The sequence below is a fragment of the Epinephelus lanceolatus genome, chromosome 15 (assembly GCF_041903045.1).
Source record: "Epinephelus lanceolatus isolate andai-2023 chromosome 15, ASM4190304v1, whole genome shotgun sequence".
Lineage (NCBI taxonomy): Eukaryota > Metazoa > Chordata > Actinopteri > Perciformes > Serranidae > Epinephelus > Epinephelus lanceolatus.
The window spans coordinates 4,564,722-4,579,752 of record NC_135748.1 but is presented as its reverse complement, the minus strand read 5'-3'; the positions used below and the strand labels follow the sequence as shown (position 1 = coordinate 4,579,752).

General features: G+C 45.7%; 2 pseudogenes; both read right to left on the bottom strand.

Moving 5' to 3' along the window:
- LOC144467048 (uncharacterized) overlaps positions 1–2,461 on the bottom strand; it is a 472,102-nt pseudogene extending 469,641 nt beyond the window's left edge.
- Positions 2,462–3,239: 778 nt separating this feature from the next.
- Positions 3,240–4,455, bottom strand: LOC144467047 (uncharacterized; annotated as a pseudogene).
- Positions 4,456–15,031: the final 10,576 nt, after the last annotated feature.

Genomic DNA, 15,031 nt, shown 5'->3' with positions numbered 1-15,031 from the left:
AATGCACAGATAACATTTGTTACTTCTGTTTCAGTTATTTGTTCTAAAAGGAAAACCGGCTGTGCTTAATTTATGGAGCAAGGAGGGTAGTTGGGTGAATTAAAAAGTTGAGTTACTTCATGAACAGAGTCTAGAAAAAAGGCGTTTAATTCTGTAGCTATGTTTTTTGGATTTGTGACTAATTCATAATTAATTTTCAGCTCTAATTCTTTATTGTTGTGATTCTGTTTTCTGCCAATCAGCTTGTTGATGTTTTGCCAGACTTTTTTTCCCATTCCCGCTTGCCTCTTCAATAGTATTGATGAAGAAGTTGGCTTTAGCTTGCCTTATATTCGTTTTGACTTTGTTTCTCATTTAAGTAAATTTTTGTCAGTCTGTCGTAAGACTTGATTTTAAGGAACGTTTCAACAATTGATCTCTTTCTTTCATAAGTTTCCTACATTCTTCATTAAGCCAGGGCAGTGTGTCCCTGCTTCTTCTTTTGGCTCTGCTTTCTAATGTAGGGCCCCATGATTTCCTTAACTGTTGAGGTGAATTGGTCATAGTCACTCTCTAGGTCTCCTTTAGAGAGGACTTTATCCCATTCAACCTCTCTCAAGTTTGTTGAGCCAGACACAGCCCGCAGCCCTAGACGCTTCAAGCCAGTGGCCAACACTACCCCAGCAGACTCCGTCGCAGCCTGCAGCCCTGGGCACTCCAGGCCGGTGATCACAGGCAAATTCACCCTGGCTAACTCCGCCACAGCCCGCAGCCCTGGACGCCCCAAGCCAGCAGTGGCCAGCAGGGTTGCAAACTGGGCGCTTTGAAATGGCAGTCCCATGACACCAGTTTGTGTGCTCGCTGTTGGGTGCGGTCCAGAATTGCATTCTATATCACTAGCAAGTAGTAACATTATGGTGATTTGAGCGAGCCCACAGCGTAGGTTAGATGGTATTTCACGCAATGTGGAAGACACCTTTGCGTATCCATTGATGTGGAGCTTGGAGTACAGCAGGTGTTGGCTTTTACAAACATAGGTCTTTTCTTTGTAAAAGCGATGTTGCACAGATAGCAAGAGCAGTGCAGCAACGTACAAAACTGTGAACCAATGATGTATGGGCTTAGATGGTTTAAACAAACAGCACAAACAACACACAGCACCTGCCAGGCCATTGCGTGCACGTCTGCGTCTGCCATCTTGCTCTGCATCTATATATATCTTGCATCTATTAATGTCACATTTCAGCATGGCTCAACAAATAACATTATTCTCGCCAGATGTTGTGTTTTTGGTTAAGCTAGAGTTGGCAACTGAGGCTATACTGCAAATTAACATAAATTTGATGGTTCACAAACCCAAATATTGTTTGTAATATTTTTATCAATATAATTGTTAAAACAGGCGACTGATTGTGATCCGCTGTTGGCTGAAACATCGACATGTAACATTTGTGGCTTGTCTGCTCCATTTAGTGTTTTTACATTGTCTTTAATGGTTACTGAACTTACGTGTATTACTTGAGTGAAAGTGGTATGACAAAACTACATTTAACTGTCACATATGAAAAATAAGTGTTAATACAAAAGACAGAATGAGTAGTTTGATGTCCACAACCTCTTTTAAGCTAAAATAAAGTGAACATTAAGAAATTTAAGTTGTAATGTTTTTGTGTAAAAAAAAAAAGTCTGTGAGGGAGGTAACCTAACACATATATTCCTTTACATGTCTATTTGTCTGTGTAATGGTATTTGTAGCTGTCCTTAACATCTGCAATGCTGCCTTCTGGTAGTACAACCCCCTCGGTTCTGATTGTCTTCCCTCTCTTGGATATCATCGGACCACACTTATCTAGTAATGGTAAATGGACCTGCATTTGTATAACACCTTTCTAGTCATCCGACCACTCAAAGCACTTTTTACTCCGCAGGTCACATTCACCCATACATTCATACACTGGTCACTGAGGCTACCATACCTGCTACTCAGTTTTTAACACACTTGCACACCTGGACAGCCAGTCGGGAGCAAGTATCTTAACAAGGATCTTATCAAGGATACTTCGACATACAGACTGGAGGAGCTGGGGATCGAACCGCTGATCTTTCGATTGGTGGACAACCCGCTCTACCTCTGAGCCACAGCCGCCTCGATGTCATTGCTGTAGATCCTGGTGAGGTGGATCAATGAGTTAACGTCTTGCTCGCTCCTGGCATACAGCTTGATGTTATCCATGTAGAGGGGGTTACTGATGGTAGCTCCACTTTGGAGCTGGTATCCGTAGCCACTCTTTGTGATGAGTAGGCTTAGGAGGTTTAGGCCTATGCAAAAGAGTAGCAGTGCATCTTGCTTGCTTGCACCTTGGTATATGCCGCATTTGATGGTAATTTGTGCAATTAACCTTAAGTTGGCCTCCAGAGTCATTTTCCACAGCCCCGTTGAGTTTTTGATGAAGGCTCTTAGTGTTCTGTTGATGTTGTACATTTCCAAGCATTCCAGTATCCATGTGTGTGGCATTGAGTCTTAGGCTTTCTTGAAGTCAATCCAGGCGGTGCACAGGTTGGTCTTCCTGGTCTTGGGTGACTGCTCTATCAACCAGTAGCTGGTGTTTGGCTCTCCGGGTATTACTACTGTAGTAGCTGTGTACTGTGGCTAACTACTACAACCCCCCCCCGTAAGGCCCGTAATAATGAGGATAACTGTTAGAGAGTAAATACTTGTTTTAATTTAAAAAGAGGTAGCCTTAGATGATTTACAGAAAATGGATCAATAGACTTAGCTAGGCAGTATGACAATAAAAACGCTGGGATGTGAGGTGCTATATAAAATAAATACAAAAGTAAAACACAACACTCCCCATAATCAATCCACTGCTACAAGCTAAAAGGTGCTTTGGCTCAGGTTTACAGACAAATAAAACATAGAATCAATAAAACCAAATAAAACAATACCAAAACAACGGCTGACAACTGCACCATGAACCGGGCTCCCAGTTGTTTGTGGCCAACCTCTCTTGCTGTCGCGTCTGCCTGACGGTGCGGTGGCTATTTGTACAGATAACCTCTGTTGCTGTCGCGTCCGTGCTCGTAGCTTTTCTGCTAACCGGATACAAAGGACCCCAACACACCTGGCTGTCTAATGCAGCGCCTGCTCATAAATAGTGTGTGAGATGGAAATTAAACGCAGCTGGCCTTGATTACCTACTCACCCGGTCACACTACCAATTCCTTTCTGGGCCTTGCTCATGTACTGGGCCATGTGCCTATTCATCGTAGCCACCACGATGCCTGACAGGAGCCTTCATGTTGTACAGAGGCAGGTTATTGGCTGGTAGTTGGATGGGACCACCCTTCTGGGGATCCTTAATGATCAGGACTGTTCGTCCATGGGTTATCCCCTCTGATTGGGTCCGATCCAACAGTAGCTGGTTCATTTGTGCTGCCAGTCGTTCGTGGAGTGCAGTCAGTTTCTTTAGCCAGTAGGTGTGGATCATGTCAGGGCTCGGTGCTGTCCGAGCTCCGGTGCTCTTCATACCTGATACTCTTTCTTGGATGTTTACTCTTGTAATGGTGACTGGGTCTTGTTCTGGGCGATTGCTGTTGTCTGCTCTTAGAACCACTAGCCACTTAGCATCAGTGTTATGTGATGCCTCCTTCTCCCATATGCTCTTTCAGTATTGTTCAGTTTCAGCCCTTGGTGGATCTATTCTCATGCTGTTACCTTGGCACTGAGAGTACACTTTGGATGGTTTGGTGGAGAACATCCTATTTATTCTTTTGGCTTCTGCTTCTCCTGTGTATCTCTTTAGGTGGGTAGCCAGAGCTGTGAGCCTTTGCTTGGCAGTCTCCAGTGCCTCAGGTATAGACAGTTTGTTGTACTTCCAAGGTATCCCTTTCTTCCCCACAGTTACCTTTCTCTAACTCTGAGAGCTGACTAACCTCTCTCTGCGTTGCCTTGATCTTGGCCTCCAGCCTCCTTCTCCATGGAGGGTAACTGTGGGGTTTGTGGCTCATGGTGTTCATCTTGTAGGCAAGCATCTCAAGGATCACTGTTGCTGTGGTGTTTATCAGCTGACTCGTCTCAGTTATGGTCCTAGTGAGAATAGTTTGTAGTACTGCATTCACATCATCTAGCAGTCTTTCAGACTATACTTTGTCACTTAGCCGTGGTAACTGGCTTCGAGGGTGCAGGGATTCCAGTTTATTTATTATTCTCAATCTCAGGTAATGCGCCCTTGCTGTAAGGGAATCTATGTCATACCCAATTTCGGAATGTGGGGATGATGATGACATCTCAACTTTGACCAGTCGTCCTGGCTCCCCCTTGCCGTAGCATGTTTGTTGTACCTCATCAATCTCTAGTTGTGATAGTAGTTGCCGTTTGTGGGTGTTGGAACACTGGGCTAGGAGTTGTTTCTTTGTCAGCCTAGTAGTTGTTGTTTTAGGTGGTATGACTCTTGTTTTTGTGGTTTCACTCATCCTGAGGTAGGCCAGTGTGACAAACCCTCCCTCTTTGGTGGTTGTTCCTGTGTTATATATTTTTTTTGCTCCTTTGCAGGAGGCAGGCCAGCATGCAGAGGTGTGGCTGGAAGATGAGCCACACCTGAATCCAGTTTTATGAATTAGCCACTGAGTCTATATAGAGGGCTGGATGTATCAGTTCTAGTCTCTCTCTGCTCCTGGCAACCAGGGTTTGTGGGTTGTTTTGTTATGTTAGCTTGATTGGGGCGGCAGTAGCTCAGTCCATAGGGACTTGGGTTGGGAACTGCAGGGTCGCCTGTTCAAGTCCCCGTCCGACCAAATATGGAGCATGGACTGGTGGCTGGAGACGTGCCAGTTCACCTCCTGGGCACTGCCAAGGTGCCCTTGAGCAAGGCACCGAACCCCCCCAACCGCTCGGGGCAGCTGACCAAGGCAGCCCCCTCACTCTGACATCTCTCCACCTTGTGCATGTATGGGTCCTGTCTGTGCATGTGTGTGTCTTTCGGACCTGTGTGTTAATGACAACGGAGCGAAAAAATTGAATTTCCCCTCAGGGGGATTAATAAAGTATATAAAATTAAAAAATTAAATTAAATAAAATTAAATTTGCTGTCCCTCACACTCACCTACACCACACATTCATTCCACCCGAGCACTCCCTACGTTACTGATAATACTGATTTATACTTTTCAACTTATTTTTAGTAATGTTTAATATTGGTTAAATAAATGTATTTTACTTTAACCAGAATTACTTGTGTGGTCTCCCTTGTTTTTCTGAACACTGAGCCAGTTCATGACAAAATGGGGGCTCGTCCAAACAGACTAGTGCAATGGCGATTGGCCTAGTTTGTAATGCTGGTACTTGTTTGTCTTTCCTGGTAAGTAACCCTTGGAAAGTTTGTTTTTGTGCCACATGTGACTGTGAAATTTCACTGGTGTAAATTATTCTGGGAGATGCACACAGGTATTTGGTTTTGGGGGGTTTGAGAGAGAGTTATATCAGTCACTGGTAGTTTTGGTACACTGGTTCTAAGAAAGTGGCTCTGTTTTGGAGTTCTATTCCCCTGCTAGGCTTTAGATTAACAGTGGGTTGCTTTTGTAATCCACTGTCTCTTTTTTGTTTTTGTGGTGGTGAACGTGGGTAGAGCTATATGCTCGGGAACACCGTCAGGGGCTCCTTGGGGGTCGCTGGTTAACAGTTGCCTTCCCACCCCGCTGATTTAGAGTGTGTAACTACCCCCCACAATTAACTACTCGAAGACTAGGGTTGAGATAGATAGTTGGTTAGGCAGGTTGGGGAATTAGACTCCAGTTTTGCCAATTTTGAATTTGAACCAGCTGCATTTTTGGATGTTCTTTACCTAGAAGTAAGTGCCTTTGAATATGGGCTCGGTAGTGGAGGAGTTTATCCAGTCTCCTTCAGTGGAGTTATTGGATCAGTGTACGAAGGACCAGTTGTTTAAGATTGCTGAGCACTTTAATATTGAGGTGGCTGACAAACATTTGAAAGAAAACATAAAAACTTTTCTAAAACCTAGACTGGTGGATAATGGGATTTTGGAAGAAAATGTTGGTAAACATGACATGCTTTCTCCTTCAGTGACCCCAGTGAGTCTTTGACATTTGAACAACAAAAGAAGTTGCTAGTGCTTAGTTGGAATTGGAAGTGATAAAACAGAAAAATGAGCAGGCAAAATTAGAACCGCGTGCAGCCTGTTGCAGTCGCTCCTGCTTGTTTTCTCGGTTTTCTTACTTTTTTGCTTTATTAAGTTTGGTATTTGTGCTGGCTTTTGTGATTGTAATTTTGGAACTGCGCCCTCTCAAAACATGCTGATTGAGAGAGTTGTACTCGTTTTCCTCACCCTGGAATTACTTATTTCATTTGGACCCGGCACCATTGCACAACAACTTCATGGCCGCATTGTTTACTCCAGAGATCAGCTGATCGTGCTGAGGCCAGCCGGCTTGGCGGCCGGAACATCGGAGATACCAGCTGAACTGTGGAGGAAAACACACAGAGGATGTAGGGGAGGAAGTAAACAGCGGCGGAAAAAAGCAGGGTTGAGACAACGGAGGCTTATGGAGAAGAGAAGATATAAGCCGTGTCTCCCCTCTCTCATCATGGGCAACGTGAGGTCACTGGCAAATAAGATGGACGAGCTGACAGCGGTCGCCAAAAGTCAGAACGAGTACCGGGAATGTAGTCTTATGTGCTTCACTGAGACATGGCTTCACCAAGACATTCCCGACACCAACGTCTCCATCAGCGGCTTTCAGACTGTTCGGGCCGACCGGGACTGCACCGAGAGCGGTAAGCGCAAAGGAGGGGGGCTTGCTGTTCTAGTAAATAACCGCTGGTGCAGTCCTGACCATATTTCCATTAAGGAACGTATCTGTTGCCCGGACATTGAACTGTTTGCTGTTGGACTCAGGCCGTATTATTTGCCCAGGGAGTTTTCACATGCCATTATTGTAACTGTTTACATCCCCCCCTCTGCCAACCCGACGTCGGCATGTGATGTCATTCACTCCGCCATAGCCCGCCTGCAGACTAAACACCCGAGTGCCTTCATAGCTATCTCGGGTGACTTTAACCATGTCACCATGGCAACAACATTGCCCACATTCACACAGTATGTGAGCTGTCCTACCAGAGAGGAGAGGACACTGGACTTGCTGTATGCAAACGCCAAAGATGCATACAGCTGCTCCCCCCTCCCCCCTCTGGGTAGGTCAGACCACAACCTGGTGCACCTCAACCCCTGCTATGTACCACTAGTCAAGAGCCAGCCTGCGACCATGAGGACAGTGAGGAGATGGTCGGAGGAGACTTATGAGACACTGCAGGGCTGTTTTGGGGTGACAGACTGACAGGCACTCTGTGAGCCACATGGGGAGGACATCGACGGGCTCACAGAATGCATCACGGACTACATCAGTTTCTGTGTGGACTCCACTGTCCCAGCCAGGACTGTCCATTGTTATCCAAATAACAAACCGTGGGTAACAAAGGACATCAAAGCCATCCTCAATGCAAAGAAGAGGGCCTTCAGAGCTGGTAACAGGGAGGAGGTGAGAACAATACAGGGGGAGCTGAAGATGAAGATCAGGGAGGCTAAGGAGAGATACAGGAGGAAGCTGGAGAGGAAACTCCAGCAGAACAACGTGAGAGAGGTCTGGAGTGGAATGAGGACCATCACTGGCTTCAGGACCAACAACCACAGAGGAGTTGAAGGCAGCGTGGACAGGGCCAATGAACTGAATCTGTTTTTTAACAGATTTGACACTGCTGGCCCTGCCCATCCCCCCCCTGACTCTTCTGCTGTCTGTCTTGGTCAACCATCTCCCACTCTGCCCTCCTCCCTCACTCCTCCCTCTCACACCTCAACACCCTCCTGCTTGACCCCCCCTCCTCCTCCTCCTCACACCTCATCCCCCCGTGGTCAGACTGACTGCTCTCTCCATCATGAGGACTACACCCCTCCCCCACGTGTCGTCACCTCCACAATGTGCTTCACTGCTGACCATGTGAGAAGACAGCTGATGAGACTCCACTCAAATAAGGCTGCAGGCCCTGATGGTGTCAGCCCCAGGGTGCTCAAAGCCTGTGCCCCCCAGCTATGTGGAGTACTTCAGCATGTCTTCAACATGAGCCTGAGTCTCCAGAGGGTCCCCTTGCTGTGGAAGACATCCTGCCTCGTTCCTGTGCCAAAGACGTCACGTCCCAGTGGCTCCAAGGACTACAGACCTGTGGCATTGACCTCCCACATCATGAAGACCCTGGAGAGTCTCGTCTTGGAGCAGCTCCGGCCCATGGTCAAGCCACTTTTGGACCCCCTCCAGTTCGCCTATCAGCCCTGACTTGGAGTTGAGGACGCCATCATCTACCTGCTCAACCGCGTCTACGCCCATTTGGATAAGCCGGCGAGCACTGTGAGGGTCACGTTCTTTGACTTCTCTAGTGCATTCAACACCATCCGTCCAGCTCTACTGGGTGACAAGCTGACAGCAATGCAGGTGGATGCCCCCCTGGTGTCCTGGATTGTAGACTACTTGACTGGCAGACCACAGTATGTGCGCTTGCAACGCTGTGTATCAGACAGAGTGGTCAGCAATACCGGGGCCCCGCAGGGGACTGTCCTCTCTCCCTTCCTCTTCACCCTCTACACCACGGACTTCAGCTATTGCACTGAGACCTGCCATCTTCAGAAGTTTTCTGATGACTCTGCTATAGTTGGATGTATCACCAAGGGTGATGAGGATGAGTACAGGGCAGTTGTGGATAACTTTGTCACATGGTGTGAGCAGAACCATCTGCAGCTCAACGTGGCAAAGACAAAGGAACTGGCTGTGGATCTGAGGAGGACCAAGACATCGGTGACCCCTGTTTCCATCCAAGGGGTCAGTGTGGACATTGTAGAGGACTATAAGTACCTGGGGGTACACACTGACAGTAAACTGGACTGGGTTAAGAACACTAACGCTCTCTACAGGAAGGGCCAGAGCCGTCTCTATTTTCTGAGGCGACTGAGGTCCTTCAACATCTGCCGGACTATGCTGAGGATTTTCTATGAGTCTGTGGTGGCCAGTGCTATCCTCTATGCTGTTGTGTGCTGGGGCAGCAGGCTGAGGGTGGCGGACGCCAACAGACTCAACAAACTGATCCGCAAGGCCAGTGACGTTGTGGGAACGGAGTGTGACTCTCTGATGGTGGTGTCAGAGAGGAGGATGCTGTCTAAGCTACGAACTGTCTTGGACAATGTCTCACACCCACTCCACTATGTGCTGGTCAGGCACAAGAGTACTTTCAGTGGGAGACTCATACCACCAAGATGTACCACTGAGCGCCACAGGAAATCATTCCTGCCTGTGGCCATCAAACTGTACAACTCCTCCCTCTGAGTGGCCCTGAGACTTTCACACACTGCAATAATTTAATTTAACGTGTGCAATAACCCCATTCACCCTGACTGTATATATTCTGTTTGTGTAAATTTTGTTTACAATATATATATATGTATGTATATATATATATATATATATTTATGTTTATGTTTGTTAATAATTCCTGTTTATTTAACTATATATTTGTTAATACTATTGTTTAAATTTCTTATATTTTCATGTATCTTTCCTCTCTTGCAAGGAGCACCTGTAACATAAATAATTTCCCCTTGGGGAACAATAAAGTATTTCTGATTCTGATTCTGATTCTGATATAAATTAAAGCTGATAGGAGAGGGAAAACTGTCCAACGGGGTAACTGTTCAGAATGAAAGTCACTTTAATGTTGGAAATAACCTTAAGTCGCTTCCTAAGTTCACAGAAAATGATCCAGACCTGTTTTTCTCTTTGTTTGAGAGGGTGGCAGAGTCCCGGGAGTGGTCAGATGAGGAGTGCACACTACTGCTACAATGTGTCCTCATGGGTAAGGCATTGGAAGCTTATGCTTGTTTGACTGTAGCAGAGAGTAAAAAATATGATGATGTTAAAGGATAACTTAGGTATTTTTCAACCTGGGCCCTATTTCCCCATGTGTATGTGTGTATGATTCATGGGTACCACTCATTCTAAAATTGGTTCAGTATTGAGGGAGGCGGATGCACTCCGGAGCCGCGAAACGAGCTAAAACGGTAACGGGGGCAAATGCGTCCCGTATAAGTTTGCGCATTAAAAGTGCTTTTTTTCGGCACTGACCGGTTCAGATCGCCAGTGCTATGTCTGCAGATAGCATATTGTAGCGGCCCTGGGGCAGTGGTGAGTGTGGTATGAGTGGAGTCAGCTGTCAGTCAGTGTTGGAGCAGAGATGGGGAGGAATGCCCCGCTGGGTACTGTAAGTGAGTATGTGTGTATGAAGTGTGTGTGTTACGCCAGAAGAGTCAGAGTTTGGGACGCAGTCTTTTACGTGCTACCCCCTGGAGTGTTACCGGAGTTTTTGGAGTGCTCAAATAAACGGGCCTTTTTCCCGAACGCAAGAACAGGATGTCGCGCAACACCCCGTGCAGCTTTCACTGCCTTTGTCGGATGGCGAGATGCTGAAGTTGTGGCTAGTTGTGCTACAAATGGATGCTAACACTCCTGTCCAGACACTGCGCCTTGCAGACCATCGGGTCTGCAGTGCTCACTTCTCCCAAAATGACTACTGCCAGCCGAAGAAGAGAAGACATCCAATCCCGAAACACCTCTTCTTCAAGAAAACGGCTGTCCCACGAGTAGAGAGAGCTACAGACACAGTGGAGCAAAGCTTGTGACATCACACAGCCCAGAGGTAAGTGAAAGGCTAGTATGCTATCTACAGAGATAGCACTGGCGATCTGAACCAGTCAGTGGCGAAAAAAATACTTTTAATGCGCAAACTTATACGGGACACATTTGCCCCCGTTACCGTTTTAGCTTGTTTCGCGGCTGCCGGCTGCATCCGCCTCCCTCAGTACTGAACCAATTTTAAAACGAGTTGTACCTATGAATCATACGTACACATACACATGGGGAAATAGGGCCCGGGTTGAAAAATACCGAAGTTATCCTTTAAGACTGCAGTGTTGCAGGCGTATGAACTGGTTCCTGAAGCCTATAGGCAACGCTTTAGACATATGAGAAAGAAGGAACACCAGACTCATATTGAATTTGTATGGGATTTGGTTGTACAGTTTAATTGCTGGTGTTCTGCATCAGAAGTTACAACTTTTCAACAACTAAGTAATTTAGTGGCACTTGAGCAATTCAAAAACTGTGTGCCAGATTGTATTGCTACTTATATAAATGAACGAAAAATTGAAACACCCCAAGAAGCAGCAGTTTTGGCCGATGAGTATATTCTCACTCATAAAAGTACATTTGGCAACAGTGCAGTTAATTCCATGCAGAGTAGTTTAGTGGGCCCAAGTAAACCTTATGTGTTGCATGGGGAAACCAGTTCTTCCAGATCCGTCAATAGTAACTGGAGGAAAAATTATTCCAGTCGGGTTTGTCATTATTGCCAGCGCAAGGGGCACTGGAAAAATGAGTGTCCTGCCCTTAAAGGAAAAGCAAAGTTTGCTGGCAGCACACAAGTCAAACCTGTTGCTTTGGCTGCCCCTGTTTCCCCAGCACAACTAGTGTTCCAATCAGAGTGTCCTATGAGTTCGGTATGTGACCCTATCTGTGATGGTCAAAGTGAGTGTGACTATTCGGCATTTATTTCTGAGGGTTATGTGTCCCTGCCTGGTAAGAAAGAAGTGGCAGTTAAAATCTTGAGAGACAATGGCGCATTACACACTTTTGTCTCTGAGTCAATTCTTCCTTTCTCCTCAGACACAAACACAGGAGACTTCATTTTGATGCAAGGTATGGGTATGACTGTTATCCCTGTACCAGTGCATAGGTTGGACTTGGCCTCTGGTTTGGCCTCTGGAGAGGTGGCAGGGGGTGTGCGGCCAGCATTGCCTGTGGAAGGGGTCGACATAATTCTTGGGAATGACGTGGCTGGAGATAGGGTGTGGGCTGATGTTCCGCCGCCTTGCGTAGTCACCCAGGTTCCTGTATTATTGCCTGCCCAGTCAGAGGGGGGAAATATAGGGGGTTCTGGTCCTGAGGGGGACTTGTTTGCAGCTTGCGCAGTAACTAGAACTATGAGTCACCAAAAGGATGAGGCTGTGCAACTGGACAAAGTTGAGACCAAAGCTGTAATAATACCTGTGTACAGTTTTGGCAAGTGGGGGTCAACAATCTGAGCCACCACGGAACTTGACTGATTATGTGAATGGCTTTCGGCACAGACTTTATATGGCAGGACAGATGGCAAAAAGCAGGCTGGAAAAATCTCAAACAAAAATGAAATCACTGTTTGACAACAAAGCTAAACAGCAGCAGTTTAGTCTTGGGGATCAGGTCTTGTTTCTCCTGCCTGCTGCAGGTTCGCCATTTAATTAAAGCTATAGTTGGTAATGTTGGAGAGCTAGCAAGATTTGAAAGTGGCACCTCCTCTAAGCTCCACCCCCTCCTCCCCCTCCCGTCAGTGCTCCGTCCAAAGCCATGGCCCCACAAACTTGAACGCGCATCCTGGGAGTCAGCAGGGCAGAGGAGAGCCAAGTAAAATAACAAATCCCCCTGAAGCAAAACAAATAATTACCTGTCCAACAGAAAGACAGCAACCTCTGCATCACTTTTCAGGCCATTCAGCTCCCTCAGTTGTCTCCATCGTTCAAAAGCTGCACCGATGTTGATGTCCGGTTTGTCCTCTCACTTTATCCAAAGCCTTTTTCGTCGCAGCCTTTTCTGCCTCCGACTTTCTTTTCTCAGCCTGTTTAGCGTGGGGAGCTGTTACAAGTAACGCTGGAAGTGGTACTTTTGGCTGCATTTTCTCTGCCATTGTTCAGCAAACTCCTGCTAACTCGGTATTTCTGCTGCTGCTGTGTGCTGAATATTTCCGGCAACGGTGACACGTGATGAGTGCACACAGGGAGGAGGGAGGGAGGGACAGAGGGGGGCTCAGGCAGGATGAGACATGAAGGCATCTGATTGGTTCTTTCCATTCGCACCGAATGGAAGGGATTGGTCAGAGTTTTTACAGGCCTGCAGCTGCCACAGAGGTCGGATTTTTTTCATCCCTTTTTCTGAACACATTATGTATTGACTACTCTCAGGATAGAAGGACCATTTCACCCAGTAAAACAAGAAGTGTTTATGAACAGGATTACCAACTATAGCTTTAAACAGTAAATTTCTGAACAAAACTACATGATCTCATTGCCCAAAGGAAAAACTAGGTTGTGTCATGTAAATTTGCTGAAGCCTTATTATGCCCGTCCATCTTTCCTTGGCTCCAGTGAGCCCCCAGATGTAAAACCTGTGTTGTGTGTAAATACCGAAGTGTCCTCTCCAGTGGGGGCAGTTAGTGGGGGGTGGAATGGCTGACTGACAAGGGTGTGTTACAGGTATGGTTGAACAACTCTGAGGCCTTAAAGTCGTTGCTCTTAGTGCTTGAGTACTTGGATGAGGGTAAGCGTAATGAGCTGCATTCACTAATAAATAGTTACCCCGGGCTATTTTCACATACCCCATCTCAAACGCATATCATTGAACACGACATAGATGTTGGTGATGCTCAGCCAATCAAGCAACGCTTTTATCCTGTGTCACCAGATAAGAGGGCCCAATTGGACAAAGAAGTTCAATATATGCTAGATAATAAAATAGCAGAACCTTCTAATTCAAGCTGGGCGTCTCGATGTTTATTGGTCCAAAAACCTGATTCCACTTTTCGACCATGCACATATTTTAGGAAAGTTAACAGTGTCACAAACCAGATTTGTTCCCATTGCCACGCATGGACACCTCATGTCCGAACGAATGCCCGAAACTCAAATAAAAAGTGACAGCCCTACTGGATGCTGCAGGTGGAAATGGTGCAGGTCCTTCTTTTTTTGCTGTGATGATGTTGACACTTGAGACATCTCCCAGGGCATCCAGGACTGCTCTGGCTTGTAGAGACTGGATGAAGAAAGGGGGAAGGATCTTCCACCTCAGACCACCTCAGCCAGCCACCTCAACACCAACGCTGTTCCCTAAGCCTCACACCAGACGTAGTAGTGACCCAGACAGTGGCTGGGTGGGTAAAAAAACATTGTCATAATAAGGAATGTATCATATTGTAAGCTATTGAGAAACATAACTTACTAGATGAGTTCCACACAGTTATTCTGAAAATACATTATTCCCAAGCTTAAAGTAAGTATTACTCACTTCTGTGGCTTTGTGTGGGTGAATATGAAGTGATGCAGCACTCAGTATTTTTACCTTTTCTGAAAAGAAAGAAAAAATCATTCCAACAGATGTTTTTGACAACTGTCATCAGCACTAAAATGAACAGGACCTGCATGCAAAAAAATCATATTAACACACACTCACTTAACGTTGAACTGTAATGGTACTCTGTTTAGTTGGGAGAATACTACACATTAATCAACAACAGATTTTGTGATTTAACATTAACAGAGTTAATCATAATAGCTAAAGCCTTCATTCTTTTTGCAGCAAAGTACTAGGGCTTCTGTCTTTCCTGACATGATGTCATTACATTATTTTACCTCACCGTACCTTAGCTGAGGTGCAGATGTAGTATTTTGCCATAATTAGGTCTTAATTTCCCTGTAATGGCTGTGGAGGTGGTTGTTTAAATAATCCTGTATAAATCAATTTAAAATAAAATCCATAATAGCGAGAACATTTATTCTTTTTGTAGTAGAAAGCTAAGGCTTCTATCACATAATGATGTCACTGTCCTATGTTATATGTGGTGCAAACCATGTGAATATGTTCAGTTGCACCTGAGGAATGTATGTTGAATCTGTTGCAGCACCTTTTTACTCTGTTCATAAAGCTAAGAACTTAGTTCAAATAACTTATTATTTTAGGACAAAATTCAATACCTTCAACAATTATTATGGTTTATGACTAACACAATTGGGAGCCGCATCTGTGAAAAGTTGAATGTCCTTAGGCTGGGTGATGAAGTCGTTGTAGAAGAAGGAAATGCCATTCCAAGAAGATAGGAAATGTAGCAACCAGTGTTGGGTAAGGGTTACTTTAA